Source organism: Lepidochelys kempii, chromosome 3 (assembly GCF_965140265.1).
Source record: "Lepidochelys kempii isolate rLepKem1 chromosome 3, rLepKem1.hap2, whole genome shotgun sequence".
In the NCBI taxonomy this organism is placed as follows: domain Eukaryota; kingdom Metazoa; phylum Chordata; order Testudines; family Cheloniidae; genus Lepidochelys; species Lepidochelys kempii.
The window spans coordinates 135,529,730-135,545,932 of NC_133258.1; the positions used below are offsets into that span (position 1 = coordinate 135,529,730).

Here is a 16,203-nt window from a genome sequence, read left to right on the forward strand (position 1 = left end):
CAATTGGACTTCTGGCAACCCGGCGAGCTGTGCTTTCAGCTCCAGGGGCACTGACGCTTGGGTCTTCTGGCCTGGAGTGCGGAGACTTGCCGCAGCACAGATTAAATGAAGCAGCAGGTCAGAGCCAGGCTATAGGTTCCCCACTCCTAAGGTAGAGACTGAAAGAGATACAATTCAGAGATCTGAATAGAGATACAATTACATACTGCAAATAGCGAACATGTAGACCACACTGCTTTATCAAGCAGGCAAACAGCTCACTTAATATAGGACTACATTTTGTGGGTGCACAGTTAATGGAGGAAGTAAGGAGCTGCCTGCTCCCTGTATTTCACCTCCATCAGGTCTGGGCAGCCTTGCACTGGAGTCCTCTGTGCTCCATGATAACGTCTGAGATTACATGGTGCCCCAAGAGATGGGTGGACAGTAGGGGAGTTGCCTCCCCTTATGTTGCCCATGTACTTGTTGTAGTATTTTGTGCAGTCCCTCATGCACAAGAGAGCTCCAGGAAGCATTTTCCTTCTTAGGGGAGAATGTCTTGGTGGCTGGTCCATGGAAGCACTTAACTCAGAGCAGCGCCTACAACCTGCCATAGAAAACAGAAATGGTGAGAGGGCCTCCTGCCTCATTTACATCTGCAAATTAAAAAGTCCAGTTTGTTTTCAGACTTTAAAGAACCCCATTCCACAATTTAAAAATACATGCTAAATAAAAACTTAGCAATAATGAAAAATGGAAAAACAATCACACAAAGGCATTTTCTGTATCTAATTATAAAAAAGGATTCAGTAGACGGGCTAAGCATGTAGGAAAGTGTGACAAAAGATAACTGCAGCCAGAAATGAACCCTTTCTAGTTCTTGAGACCCAGATGAGGAATGAATTTATTTAGCCTGGAGGCCAATGTTCTCGGTATAATGTTAGCATTAGAGCTGGTTGAATAGTTTGTCAAAACATTTTTTCAATGGAAAATTACTTTTCTCCCACAAAAATGGAAATCTTTACACAAATATTAATCTTCTTTGAAAATATACATATTTGTGTTTGAAAAACAAAGCCTGAACAGTGAAAAATATTGGGTTTTTTTGGGCAACTACCCAAATATTTTTAGCTTTTTTTTAAAAAAAAAAAAAACTTGAAAAAATTTAAAGAAAATGCAAATGAATTTTTTGTTCATCAAAACTTAATGAGGGAAAAACTATTTTGTGATCTGCTCTAATTAATATCTGATTTAGGTCTTCACAAGTGAGAGTTTTTATGTGGTCTACTGCTGTATAAGATGAGCTGTAGTTGATGCATGGTAACTAGCAGCCCCATATCAATCTCACATTTGGTACCTGACACATTCTGGTGATGTCACACATTCATCTGGGCTGTCGGGTGGCTGCTGGAAGCCACCAGGAGCCACTGTTTTATTTACTGAGCAAGCAGCCAGGTGGTCTCTTTGCCTCTGCTTCTCCAGCTGGAGCCAAGCATGAGAAGGAGCAGGTGGCATCAGCAGCAAAAGTGTATGGGAGAGGCAGAGAGCCAGAGGAGGAGTGCAAAGAGGGATGACCTGATCGAAGCAATGAGCTAGGGAAATGATCACTGCAGCAGCATTCTGAATGGATGTGAGGAGGGCACAATTATATTTGTCAAGGCCAGAGAAGAGGATGCAATAATCAAAACTCTAGATGGTGAGAGCTTGGATGAAAATTTTAGGTAGGTGGATGGAGAGGAAAGCCCGTGCGTATCTTAAAGATGTTACGCAGGAAGAATCTGCAAGATTTAAACATAGCGTGAAGGTGAAGATATAGGGAGAGGGCAGTCAGAACTAGTGCACAGGTTAGACATGAGCGAGAGGTAGGATGGTGGTGGTGTCCATAGGGAGCTGGGAGAGCTTGGGTTTAAGAGCTCTGTTTTGGCTATTTTGACCTTAAATTGACAGCTGGACATTCATGGTAAGATATCAGAAAGACGAGCCAAGATTTTTAGTTTGGCCTGAAGTTTGGCTTAAAGGAGGAGTAGAGGGATAGATCTGTGAATCACCACCTTTAGAGATGATAGCTGAATTTGTGGCTATATGCAAATTATTTACAATAAACCAATTACTTAATCAAATGTACGTAAAATGTTCCGTGGAGCAGCACAAAAGTCGGTAGCTCCATAGACACTGTATTTTGCAGCTACTACATACACAGTGTTAATCATGTCGTGAAAAGGGTGCTCAACACTTGCATGTTTGGGTCCTACACTCAGTATTAATTGGCATTATCTAACTAGCAAAGAGGCTAATTTTTTAATCTTTGCTTTCTTATACCCATCTGGGCCCGAGGGATTTGTTGTCTTTTTGAGTTATTACCTCCTTCAGTACAATTAGGTGCACCTCTAATTTAAATAGATACTTAGCTCAGTTTTCTGAAAATAGTTGGTGTTTATCATCTTTACTTCTTTTTCTTGTGACAAAGATGTACTCGTGCTTTTGAACATTATTAGCTCAGAGGAGGGTGGAAGGGGCTAACCTGTTAAGAGACTAGGCTGGACAAGAAGGAAGTGGGATGAGCTATGCAGGGCTTTGGTGACAAGGACATGAAGGTTGAATTTTATGTGGTGGTGAAGGGGAAATATTAAAAGAATGATTTGGTTAGATCAGTTGGAAAGGTAGATCTTTCTTTAAAGAAAATCTTTTGCTGATGGAGAAGACACACGTAGGTGTAAATATTTACATATACAAATACAGCATGTCTTCAGAATCCAAGTACATGACAGATACAAGAGAACCAAATATAATGTTATGAGTGGCTGGGATCCCTCACTGAAAAACTAGGAAAGCATTATATAAATCTCTTTATTTAAAAATAAAGAAGAAAAATAGTCAAAATACAAGAAGTTACTACTAACAGTTTAAGATGGCTTATTAATTTGTGACAAAATCGTGATTCTATGAATCACATGAGAATTTTTTTTCCCCATGAGACCAAGATTTTACTATACTTTCTTACAACTGGGTCTGTGTAACAGAACCCATGTGCCAGTGTGGATTCAACTGATGCCAATTGAGCGCCATGTGGGCAAAGGCGTCCAGCTGCATAGAAACAATTACCAGAGGCAGTTACTTGTGCTCCTCACTGAGGGTGAAATCCTGGCCCCACTGATGTCCACAGGAGTCTTTCCAATTTCCAAGTAGCCACAGGCTGCTGGCGGAAGTAAAGTATGAACTTACTTAACCTCTCACCCAAAAGAATTAAAATCAGCTTCTCCATTTAAAAACCAACACCATGTTTGTCCGCAAAAAACATTTATCTCCAGGAGCTGCAGGTAACTCTTCCCTGATCTTTAATACAGTACAAAAACTCTGTTAGTAGAGTCACTTTGTTAATTTAAGCAAAAAATCAACACTGCTTGCAACTAAACAGCTTCCAGTTACTAAACTCCATTTCCCAAAAGGCCACAAGACTAAAGTCAAAAGTTCACATAGCTCCATCAGATATTGCAAACCCCAGCATTTGGGCTATGCTTTCATTATAAAGGGATCTCTGGCTCCAGCCTGCAAAGAGGACACTGAAGATAAGTAGCTCTTGGCTCTCACTGACTATGCTGCTATGCTTTTGGAGACTGCAGCCTTTATGTAATATATGTTCGTTCAATACCTAATACAATGGGGTGCACCCTGGTTGTGGCCATTAGGTGTTGCTGCAATATGTGTTAAATAATAATAATTACAAATAGCCACCAGTAAGACCAGATAACTTTGTAACAAATATAAATATTATACAGTCCTCTCTGAGCAGTATAATACAGCACTTATTGTATAACCATCTTCTTTACTTTACCTTTACCCTCCCCCCCAAGTATTTTTTTGGTAAAGATATTTGACTGTCTCTTTTTCTTAGTATACTTTGTGTGTGCTGGTGTTACCCATCAGCAGTGCTTGCACTACTATGCTTTAATTGACACTTTGGGAAAACAAAGTAATATGTTTATTAATAAACAATTAGTTAGGTGGTGTACAGGCTTCATGCCAAAAAGTATATCAATGCTTTGATGGATTCTCATAAGTGTGTCAATGTGTAACTGGTGCTTCATGTACCATTAGTCAACAAGCATCAAAATAGATTTTAAGATTTTTAGTTTTATGTTTGATTTCCTTCCCTATCCCCTTTCATTTTTAATGCTGCTGAATGGAACTAATTGGAAGCCTAGCTCAATGCAGGGAAGCTGGAATAGATGTAGTCACCTGAACGGATTTTCGGTGCTTCTGAAAATAAATGAAAAAATCATTTTCTTATAATATTTTCAATTAAAGGTGTTTTTGCTAGGACTTATTTCTGTGATTGTGCTGAAGGCAGTTCCCCTAATCAATCTGGCCCAGATCCTTCAGTCATGACCCAGGACTGATCCTGCCAGGTGCTGAGTGTTCCGTACAGTATGATGAATCCTGTCTCTTCCCTTTGAAGTAACATCTTGCACAGGTCCTTAGCACCTTATAGGGACTGGGCATAGGCAGCAATATCTTAATTTACATATTTCTAGAGAAGAAAATAAAAAATAGAGCAAATGAGCACTGCAGCCCAATTATGTTTAGAACTTTAAATTTTGCATTTCCTGACTTTTTTTTGTAATTTTTACCTTTGCGTGCTTAACGTTGCAGTTGTTGGTTTTTAGTTTCCTAGGTGGTTCCTTCCTCCCCCCCCCCCCCCCCAAAAAAAAAGCAGATGGGTTTAGAAATAGAAGAAATTAAAACTCTTTTTGGCTTGCACATTTTACTAGCTTATGTGGCTTTATTGGACTGGAGCAGGGCTGCTTGCTGTCTTATGGAGCACAGAAGTCCATCAGCTTTACCAGAGGTGTGTACATTTCTTGAATCAACCATGTGAGATGAGCATCTCTGCACGTGAATGTTTTTTATGGGATATATGTTCAATATTTACATTTTAAACTATTATAACTTAGTGAATCAAAGCAAAGCGTTTTTTGTTTTTGGCTTTTTTGTTTTTTTGTTTCAAGCCAAGCAAAAACACTAATCCTGTGAGGATTAGTTCCACACCAAATTTCAAATCTCAAACTTCAACTGTTTTCACTGCAGCCCTTTCCATGCACATGTGAATTTAGATTATTTTCTTAAAATGAGAGAATATGTATTTTTTACTTTCATGGAACTCAAAAAGGGCTGAAGGAATTTTAATAAAATGTTCCAAAAAAGTTAATCTTTGAGTAGACATGCAGCATGGATATTATAGCTCAAATTGTTAATTATTTGGGAAGTTGTAAGCATGTGAATACTGTGTATTTGCGTCCTTAACTGTAGTAGTCGCTGCCTATGATATGTATGTCCTAATCATCCAGAGGATTACTGTGGAAATGGGGACATGAGCTAGGAGGAACCTGTTATGATATCCGTGAGGTGAGGGTACAAAATGACTATGGGGATCCTCAAAAAGAAAAGGAGTACTTGTGGCATTGAAATAGAGGGTATTGAGCATCTTCCAAGAGCAAGTTCCTCCTGAGCACAACATTTATTTCATTTGCCAATAAACTGTCCTACTCTGTTCTGATTGGTTTTAAAATTATTCACTTTAAGTAGAATTTGTCTACAAGATACCCACAACAGGTATCTAATTAGTAATGTGTAGTTGCACTGCTAAGATCACAAGTAACTACTTGTAGTAGCGGTTGATCTTGCTCCCATTTAAGTCAATCACTAAACCCCCATTGGTTTTAGTGTTAAAAAATCAAGCCTTTAGTGTGTCTGTCTTTAGTGTGTCTGTGGCTTCGAGGACAGGACTAGATTATAGTCCTGTCCTCGAAGCCCCTAAACCACTGTACTGTCTAAATTGTTTATCCTTGTGGTGATTTTGATTGTAGGTAAATATTAATCTTAAAGAAGGATAAAATCCAGTAGTTTGGTTACTAACTTAATATTCACCTTTAATGTCTATTTCCATACCTCTTTCAGAGATTTGTGTTACGTTTCCCTGCTATGGGCATTGTTGATCAAGTTTTTTAATTGTTTCTTGGCCTGACCTCTCCAGTGTTATTTCTGAGGTATTGAGACTATTGATTATTCATTACTGCTGTCATGTCTTGATTCTCAGCTGTGTTGGGGCTTCTCTGATTTAAATTGGTTTGACTCCTGCATATTATAGTATCTTGAGTGATAATGCCCTAAAAGGGCTGCCTTCTCTCGGTGCAGCAAAGTGCAAGCTTGAGATTTGGCTCCTACTTGTTTTTTACTGCCTTTGTAGATTTTGCTGTAAGAATGTGCATTACAATGAACATACCAAGACTAATTGATACTGCGATAGATGCTGTGCACAATGCAGTATAATGTGCAAGCCAAGTTCAGGTGTAAAATGTTGACCTTTTCCCAATATTGCGTGCAATATATACACCTTTACCTTCCAAAGTGGGTTGTTTTATATCTCTGGTATTAAGATCTCTGCGTTGTTGGAAAAGGGTTATGAGACTCTCTAGGTAACCATAAATTCTGCTAAAATATATGGCAACAGATGGGAAAGGGCAAACTTTTTATGTCTAATTGCTGCTGAAGTAGCATTATTGGTGAATGGAGGCCTAGTAAAACCAGAAACATTGAATTATAGCTTCAATTCTCAGGAGTGGTCTTGCATTGAAATATATATGTAAACGTCTTGCACTATCTCTGGCCATTATGCTGTAATGTGAACAATATGTTCTACCCCTTTAGAAATGTCCAAAGTTTTTGTTATAATAAACACATTTCTCTGTGACGTTGCTGTGACTGTGATCGATTTCTTAATGTCCCTATGTCTTATACCTTAAGTCTGAACAGAAAAACTGTTCAGATACTGAAATTTTAGTACTAACCTAAATTGTGGTATAATAGTCTCTATATTAAGCCATTACCAAAAAAAAGTCCAGTTGGCCTAGCAGCATGCCATTAGTCTGTTACTATTGTCTGAAGAAGCTGGCAAGCGCTGTGGAGCTCCTACAGCCCTCCAGGAATGTGCATTTTCTCTCCCCTGTCTTCACCGCCTCTCTACTACATTTTTAAATTGCCTTGAGGAATATCTTGGGGCATGTCAATGCTACAGTGGCACAGCTACAACTGTGTTGCTGTAGCACTGTAGTGTAGACTGGTTTTATGTCAATAGAAGGGGGTTTTTGTGTTGATATTGGTAATCCACTTCTCTGAGGCGGTAGCTAGGTTGACAGCATTATTCTGGCAGCCTAGCTGCATCTATACCAGAGTTAGATTAACCTAAGTAAGTCATATAGGGAGTGAAATTTTTTAACAGCCTTGAGAGATGTTGCTAGGTTGACCTAAGTTTTAGGTGTGGACTAGGCCTTAGAGATGGTTCATCAGTTAGCCCAGTTCCTGGCTCTAAATTCCTGTTACTACTTCCCTCTTAACATGATGTCCACAGCAGCTGTCTGTAGATAAAGGAAGAAATGGGGTAGAGTGCAAAGCCTCCGGTATAAAAGGCCAAATTCTGAAGTCATGATAGGGGATGCAGGGATCTTTGGGTTATAGGTAGAACTGGGATAACTGTTCAGCAGTTTAATCTGAATACACAGTGGTTCACTTGGGCCAGCTTCAAGCGAGTTTGCCAGACTGGTCCCTCAATCTTAATTATCTGTTCCTTGGCTAAGGTAATGGGCAATAATGGAACATAAAAGCTCTTTATGGAAGAGATGTGATATTTTCCATCATTCACAACATACCTAATTTCAATAGCTACTCAAATTTTGCATAAGGTTCCTTTAAAGCTGACTGTTAACATGAATTTATGATGTATTAGTATTTATATTGGAGGGATCCCATTACAAGTGCTATTTAATGAAGTCTTGAAACCATTTTGGGAAGAATCTAAGTAGGTTGCCATTTTACCACTGAGACATTAAGATGTTAAAGGACTTTCCTCAAGTAATGCAGTGAACCAGTAGGAAAGTTAAGAATGAAACTCCACTGTCATTCCCTTTTATATCCGATAATTGGGAAGCAATGAGGTTAACATTTGCTGTAAATTAACACAATAATTCACACTTCTGTTGTCAAGTGTTTGAATATGATCACAGGCCTCAGTCCTTTACAAGCAAAACCTTTGTGCATGTGTTTAACTTCAGTGGGATTATTTGCATAGTTTAAATAACACGTGCATAAGTATTTGCAGGATCAGAGCCATGTATCGTTCCTACTTCTGAACGTTTAACGTTACAACAGTTGGTTTGCATGAAAGAATGAAACAGTCACTGCAAACTAATCTTGTGAAGAGGAAGGCACGCTAGTGTTTGTTCAGTGTCCGATTTGGACTAGCTACAATTTTTTTTTTCAAACTAAGCACTATACTTTACAATTTTTTAATCTTTAGTAAGATACAGCTGTTCAGGCATCAAGAGTATTTGGGAAAGCTAGAAAAAATATTCATGTAGCTATATTTAATAGAAAGCCTACACTTTAAATTTATCCTGGACTAATGTTGTCTCACCTGTGATTAAACCATTATTCTGAATCTACTTTTCCTGGTTAAAATGTTAATTCAGTTTTCACTGGCATCTCTTACATCTAATAAATGTACCAGTGCAATCAAAGCAAGCAGGGCAGCAGATAGCTGCCTCCGGAAAATGGTTGATTCATATGTTTTAATCTTAGTAGTGATTTAATTTTTACTTTTAGTAAAACAGAGAAGCAGCTGTCTACTTCAGCAGTTCTCACCATGAGAACTTCCTAGGGACTATCTCCTTGAATGAGAATCCTTTAAGCTTGTTTAAGTGAAGCTTAACATTCTACTTGTGCCACAATGACATTCTTAGTGCCATGGTGGTCAGAGCACAAATGAAATGATGACAAAATTTCCCTTCCTTGTGTAATACTGAAAATAAGTTGAGACCAACATGTTAACATGCCCGCATTTGATACTTAACATTTCTGATTATGATTGGTCCGGACTTGACCTTTGCCTGATATATTTTTTTTTTATTTTAGAGCATTGGAAAGTTCACTTTGCAATCATTTATAAGACTATTGCAAAGCTTTTTCTAGTGTCTGTGTGTTATTTTTGAGGGAGGGTGGAAAGTGAAGTGCATCATATCCTGTAAATATTGTCAGAAGAAGAAAATATGTTAAAATACATGATTGATAAGGTTTGATTTTTGTGCTTTTACCTAACTATGCAAGTGAAGAGATTTCCAATGCAATTATAGTAAAAATAAATGACAGATATCTTGGTGTTTTGGGTACCTACTAGTAACAATTTTCCATTCCCTGGCTCATTTATGATAGCCACTGCGTTTTTGTCCTGGGGAAGAAGTAGAAAACATTGTCCGAACATTACATCATATTCACAAGCTTGAAAGATTTGTGCATTTCTATACCTTCTTTTTTTTTTCTTTTCTCAGCTTCTGCTTTCCTGCCTGCATACTGCACCTGACTAGAAGTTGCAAAGGGTTATTGTGGGTGTGAGCACCTCATATTAAGAAACTGTTTTACTATGTAGCTGAAGGCCCCTTAATTTTTCTTGGTTAGCATTTGCCGCAATATGCAGCATGCTAGTGGAGTCTCTCAGTTTTCTGTGAAGCATTCAGCTCTGCAGTAATTCTATGAAGGACTACAGAGAAATGATTAAAAATTAAAAGTATCCTGCAGGGAGGGGTAAAAAATCTTTTAGTAACTCATACATTTTTATTATTTTACAAGATTGCTTTAACACAGAATGCACTGGGATCTGCTTATTAAATGTTCTGTTAATAACTGGACATACACAGTATATAATAATCTAGTCTTCTACTGCTGCCTGCTTTGTTTTCTTATGTAGATCTGAGCAGACCAGCATATAATGTTAGTGGCTTGAATATTTTAATCTTGAATTGTTTTTTTTATTAACTAACATTCTTTCATAGATTGAAAAATAAAACTTGAACAGAAAATATTCAGACATTATACAGTTGTATTTCATTTCTAGTTGACGATGGTTTTTTTTGGCATTCTTAAGTGTCAACATGGCAGTAACCCAGTTGCAGCACTTTTTGAAACACAGATTCCCTGACACATAGAAAACCATGGCCTCGTGCACTCCCTGACAAGCTGGACCTAAATTCAGCAGAGATCCTGAACTTTGACAGAATGAACATTCTGTCGCAGCTTAATTAAATAAGAAAATTTTAAAACACCATATGTGAAAATGAATAAAGCAGTCAAAATAGTAATCCCTGTGTTTTTTATATTAAATGTTTGTACTTTATTTTGTGATACAGATTTTTTTTTTTGACAGCGCACAACTGCATCATAGAAGTTGCCAGGGAGTAAGCTGGACATTCTGGTAGCTGGGTACAGCGCAGTTGGGGGCATTGGTGTGGTATTTAGGGATTATAGCCCATTAACTGGATACATCTGCCACAATGGTAAAATACTTACAAATGCAGTTCACACCTCTCATGGGTACTGGTTTTTAGGCTATACAGACAACTTTTTTTTTTTTACTTGGCTCATACTGAAATCATCTTCACAACCACTATGACTAGCAACATTTTGGTTTTAAACTGAAAGCTTAGATTCTGGAGCACATGGCTGTGGGAAAGGGTGGAATAAAGTGGATTCCCTCGTAAATTCAACAGCTGCAGGGCACACAGAACCTTGCTACAATCTATAACCTATATTTTTTTTTCTTGTAGCAGGAATCACTCAAAGGAACGCAATAAGATTAACATTATTTGTTTAAACAAGTTGCCTTACCTTTGTTACAAGTAACACATCTGATTATTAAACCTGAAAATTTTAAATATACTATCTATGCTGTTTTAATTTCTCTTCGCTTGGCCTCTGGAAATAGACTAGTATTTTTAGTTCCTTTATAGTCTGACAAATTTCACTTTGAGATTCTCATGCATTAATAGAGTTGCCAATGCTTAGGGCTTCTGATTTTCATTTCTAATTGATAAATACCAATAAAACATCCTGTTTTGTTTTTTTTTAAATTGGTGTTTTATCCAATAAACACCAGAAATGGTTCCATGTATCCAAGGGCTTGTCTGCACAGAGCAGTACTGCAGACTATAGAGGTGTGATTTCTAAAGGGCACTAAAATGTTGTGCAGTAATTGGTCCATGTAGACCTTGCTGGTACGTGCTAAAGATTCCCCAGTGTGCTTTAACATGGTGCTGTTTGAAACAATACTACGTTTAAGTGCACTAGGGAGCATTACAAAGACATTACTCACTACAGTATGGTAATGGAGTATATACTGTAAGGAGTAATGTATGTTGTTACACTACTCATTACAATATACAAAGAAAGCCCTGAATACCCCTAATTTTTGGATATCTACATAGAATTTAAAAATTGCTAAAAATACCCCTCCAAATTAAGTTAATAAACCCACAAAACCAGAAGCCCTAAAATGCTTCACGGAAATAATGTGTGTGTGCGCGTGTACAGTGCTTTTATCAGTAAATCTCAAATAGCAGATTTAATATCAACAATATGGTATTTAAGATGGACGGGCTGCATGTCCACATTGATCCACAGGTTGGCCTGTCTCCACATCGATGTGGAAAGATGGGGAGAAGAGGTATTAAATGTGTTTCTCTAAATGTTCCATGAGATATTAGTTCTAACTATCTTAAATCTACAATTTAGCCAACAAGCTTAATTTCTTGCTGTAATATCCAGCTTATTGTGAGTCACATATCTGAATCCCAACAGGTACAAGTTGGCAGAGATATAAATGTTTGTCAGCCTTTATGGCCACTCAAACTGTGGTTATAATTCCAGGTAAAGTGCTTCATGCAGCACAAGGAAATGTTTCACACTGTTTACTCCTTTCTTTTTGTACTGTGCTGTGTTATTGCTGCGGTTAGGATATCCTAGGAGCCCCAACTGAGATCAGAGCCCCACTGTGCGAGGCACCAGCAAACACATAGTAAGAGACAGCCCCTGTCTCACGAGAGTGTACGGTCTCAGCAGAAAAGGGAGGAGAAACATAAGTACAGGGAGGTGATTTGCCCAATGTTACATGGCTGGTCAGTGGGAGAGCTGGAAACAGAACCTCCTGGCTTGGTCCAGTGACTTAACCAGTAGACCTCTGCTGTATAGTGTGTGGTTATTTTCCTGATAGCTGGATTCTTGGGCTTGTGTTTTTGGTTATGAAGTTTTCAAACCAGGATTTTAAGACATCATAATCTTTGTTCCATTGATTAGTGGGGTGTGTGTGTGTGTGTTTGTGTGAAATCATCTGATTGGAGGTGGGTTTGGCCTGGAAACTGTTCGTTTTAATGGTTTATCTCTTTCAATTGTTCTCATGGTGGAAATGCTTAAGAACTGTGTTGTCAGAGTTGAGATTGCTCAAGGGTTTGTAATAGGGCAGACTTTTCAGGTTACCATTTCAAATCCAGACCAGGAAGGTAGTGAGGGAAAGCTGTTAAAAATTGATGGCCTTTTTGTGGCCTTTCAACCTGGCTGGAAATTGAATCGTTGACATGCCTAGGAGAATTATTCATGTATGGCTGTCATGACCTTTTCATATGTAATCTTTTTGTTAATTTCTGGAGGAGGGAATGGACTGCATGTCAAAGATAGTAACAGGAAATTGAGGAAACCAGCCAAAGAAACTTTCCAAAGGAACTAGAGTACAAGAAGGAAATGTTTCAGAGTAACAGCCGTGTTAGTCTGTATTCGCAAAAAGAAAAGGAGTACTTGTGGCACCTTAGAGACTAACCAGTTTATTTGAGCATAAGAAGGAAATAGTCATCAAAGGTACAGTGGCTTTCTCATAGCAAGGAGAAGGCCTCTGATGAGAAATGGATGAACTGGAGCAGTTCATTTCATTAAATAAGGCAGTTTCAGATTGAAAGAAGGATAAATATATTGACAGTGCAGTACAGTGCTGAAAACAGATGGACACTAGAATGAGACTTGGTTTACAGTTACATTTTTTTTATATTGGCATAAAACCCCACATCGCTGTCCGACATAGCTATGCCAACAAAACCCCAGTGTAGCTGCAGCTATGCCAACAGAGTGCTTCTGTTGACCTAGCTAATGTTGTTCTGCATGGTAGTGTTCCCACACTGGCAGAAAAATGCCTTCAGTCGGTTTAAATGAGTCTCCATGAGATGGCTACGCTGGCATAGGTTCTGAAGTGTAGACAGAGCTCTTATCTTTAATTTCACTCTAAGAAATGAGAGCATGCACTACAGTGAATGAGTGTCTCAGAGGGAAAGGTTTATTTAAGGGATTTAAAAACTGTTCTAGTTGTTTGCATTCAAAATAATCCCAGTTTTTAATCTAAAGGACCGGTCTCCGTAGTAACATTATTTATTTCCTAACATACAGCTGAATATCTACACAGAAACTTTCTAACAAGCTTTATTATAGAAGTAGAATTGCAACCATTGCTAATACCTGATCCTCTGGTTTCAGTCTGATAGTACTTCAGTGGAGGGGGAGCAAGACTTGTTGCTTGTCAACACATTGGGAAAATATGTTCTACGGGGATATGATTTCTAAATGGCATTAACATGTTGTGTATTGGTCCATGTACCCCTGCTGGTGCACACTAGCGTGCTTTAAAATAGTACTGTTTCACCCAGCACTGTGTTAAAGGGCCCCAGCAGGGTCTACATGGGCTAATTGATTTTTGGTGCACACTAACATGTTGTGCATTACACACCTGTGCAGCACATTATCTTACCAGGTAGATAAGCCCTTAGGCTAGTGTGTCAAATTAATTCCTCGTGTAAACAACCGAGTTCTCCACTGAAGTCTTGAGCAGAGTTACACTAGTGATGAATTTGACCCAGTGTGTTTTGAGAAGGGCTGTTCAGTAGCTGAAATCAATCCTGCAGCTGGTTTCATGTATAAATTGATAAATATGTTTTATAGAAAATATCTTCCACCACATCTGTCAACAAAGTTAGATAATAGGGTTGCCATTGTTAACAATGATTGTAGACAGATATAATAATTGTCATTAGAAACTGACAACTGAACTTGACGTTTTCAAGCTTGAGGGCCACAAAGATAGTGGAAAAGTAATAACATTTTCATTTGGGATGACTCATTTATCATTTCCAAGAATATTTATATTAGGAATCCATCAAGAACTTGCACACACAAGCTCATTGTATCCTGAAACCAAATCTGAGATTGATTCATATTGACTCAATATGATAGTCTCTGGAGGAAACTGTGTAACATGACTATAGTCATATGCAGAAATCTGTTTTCAGTTTGCCATGCACCATTAGTGTCACTAGAGAATTGTAGATTTGTAAGAATCCACAGTTGAAGGTTATAGTGGTGATTGAAGAGCAATGCTGTCAGTTTTAACTCAGTGATACAAGGTGGGTTAGGTAATATCTTTTACTGGACCAGCTTCTGTTGGTGAGAGAGACAAGCTTTTGAGCTTACACAGAGCTTTTCTTCAGATCTGGGAAACATACTCTAATTGTCACAGCTAAATACAAGGTGGAACAGATTGTTTAGCGTAAATAGTTAAACCATATTTCAAGGGACAATTCAGGTGAACTGGCCCATTAACATTCCTCTGGGGAAAAGAAAGGGCAGGGGGACGCAGCTGTGGTGGCAGCATTAGTGGGTTATAGATTGTTGTAATAAGCCATAAATCCAGTGTGCCTATGCAAGCCATGATTTTTAGAGTCTAGCAAAGTTATGAACTTAAGCTCCCAGGCTTATCTTTTTGAAAGCACTGTGCAGGTTTTCTTTGAGGATGAGTATTGATAGGTCGGATACAGTGATTGAGTTGTGAAAAGTGTTCTCCCACAACTGATGTGGTGTGTTAGGGTTTTTTTTTTTTAAAATCATTTCCTTGTATGAGTTCATTCAAGAGCATAGTGATTGGTTTCATCCACATAGTTGTTGGCGTATTGAGCGCATTTGATAAGGTATACCACCTGTTGTGGTGAGCATGTCAGACCCATGGATCTGGAAAGTGTGTCTGTGGGGAGCATTGATCATTTGTAGCAGTGGAGAGAAGTCTGCAGGTTTTGCATCTGGTCTGGCAGGGTCTGACACTGAACTCAGTGTGATTCAGAAGAAAGCACTCTGCTGATCACAGAGAGTAATCTTCTTGTTACCCAAATGTGCTGAACCACTTGCTCAGTTTTACTCAGTTCTGTGCTGTGCTGAAGCCTACTAAGGTTATCTTCTTTTTGCTCTGGCAGCTCTAGAATCTGTCTGCTGACATGAGTTAGAACTCGCACTTTGTGCTATGTCAATATACCATGCTTAGATAAACTCTCTGCTCTGCCCATGTAATGTTGCTCTGTTCAAGAGGTGCACAAAGGTTTTCTACCTTATACTCAGGGCTTGTTGTTTGGTAGGCCCAGTGTGTCCTTGCTCTGGCACAAAAAGGTTTTATACCATGCAGTAACTACGAATCTAAATGTCCTGAGATACAATTTCTCTACTGCCAAATAAATCTGGTATTGTGGATCAGCATGATACAGTTGTAAACTTATAAAGTAAGAAGATGACTAAATTAGAGAAAGCAATTTGGGAAAGGGAGTGGAACCAACTGGTTTATGCTGCTGCTAGAGGCTGTATCGATTACTGCAACAAAACCACCATCTACTACGGTAGTGTTGCCGGCACCCAGTGCCGAGAGGCTGAACAACAGCTTGAGTGGTTCGTTACCCGGTGTGCTACACCCAATAATCACAACGGGGTGGAGAAGCAGAAAAGTTTATTTGAAGCTTCAAATAGGTACAGGGAGATTTGAATCTCAAATCCTGTACACAGAGCAGGAAGTTACACAGGCTTTTATACATCCCTTTTCCCAGCATACTTATCCAATAGCAAGCTGCCCCAAGTATCCATATAGCCAGCCAATCCAGTTCCCAGCTAGTTCCCTGGTTCTCTGTATCATTTGTTAAACTATACATAAAGCTGCTTTATTCAGCATTGTTCTTCCATATCTGCCCTGTGTGGCCTTGCTTAGTTTCAGGCAGTCTGACTCTGCAACATATTGTTGCAGATTCTCAGCAGAACTGCTGTGTGTGCCTCCAGGCGGGGGGGCCAAGGACACTTGGGCCTAGTACGCAGAGCTGCTGCAGTGCCTCCAGGCAGGAGGGGGGGCCAAGGACACCTGGGCCTAGTGCGAGGGGGCTTCATCAACACTCGTGGTCTTCCATCCCCTCGAGTTACCTAGTGGCCATGCCCCAGTGTCCCCAACAGTAGTCTTCACAATTTCATTTGTACTCCAGGTGATTTCCTGTCCTGCGGGATGAT

At 39.0% G+C, this 16,203-nt stretch overlaps 1 protein-coding gene across 17 annotated transcripts in view; it reads left to right on the forward strand.

Annotated features, from left to right (window-relative positions):
• Positions 1 to 16,203, forward strand: part of RYR2 (ryanodine receptor 2) — a 709,125-nt gene that overhangs the window by 147,530 nt on the left and 545,392 nt on the right. The gene's annotated exons all lie outside the window — the stretch shown is intronic.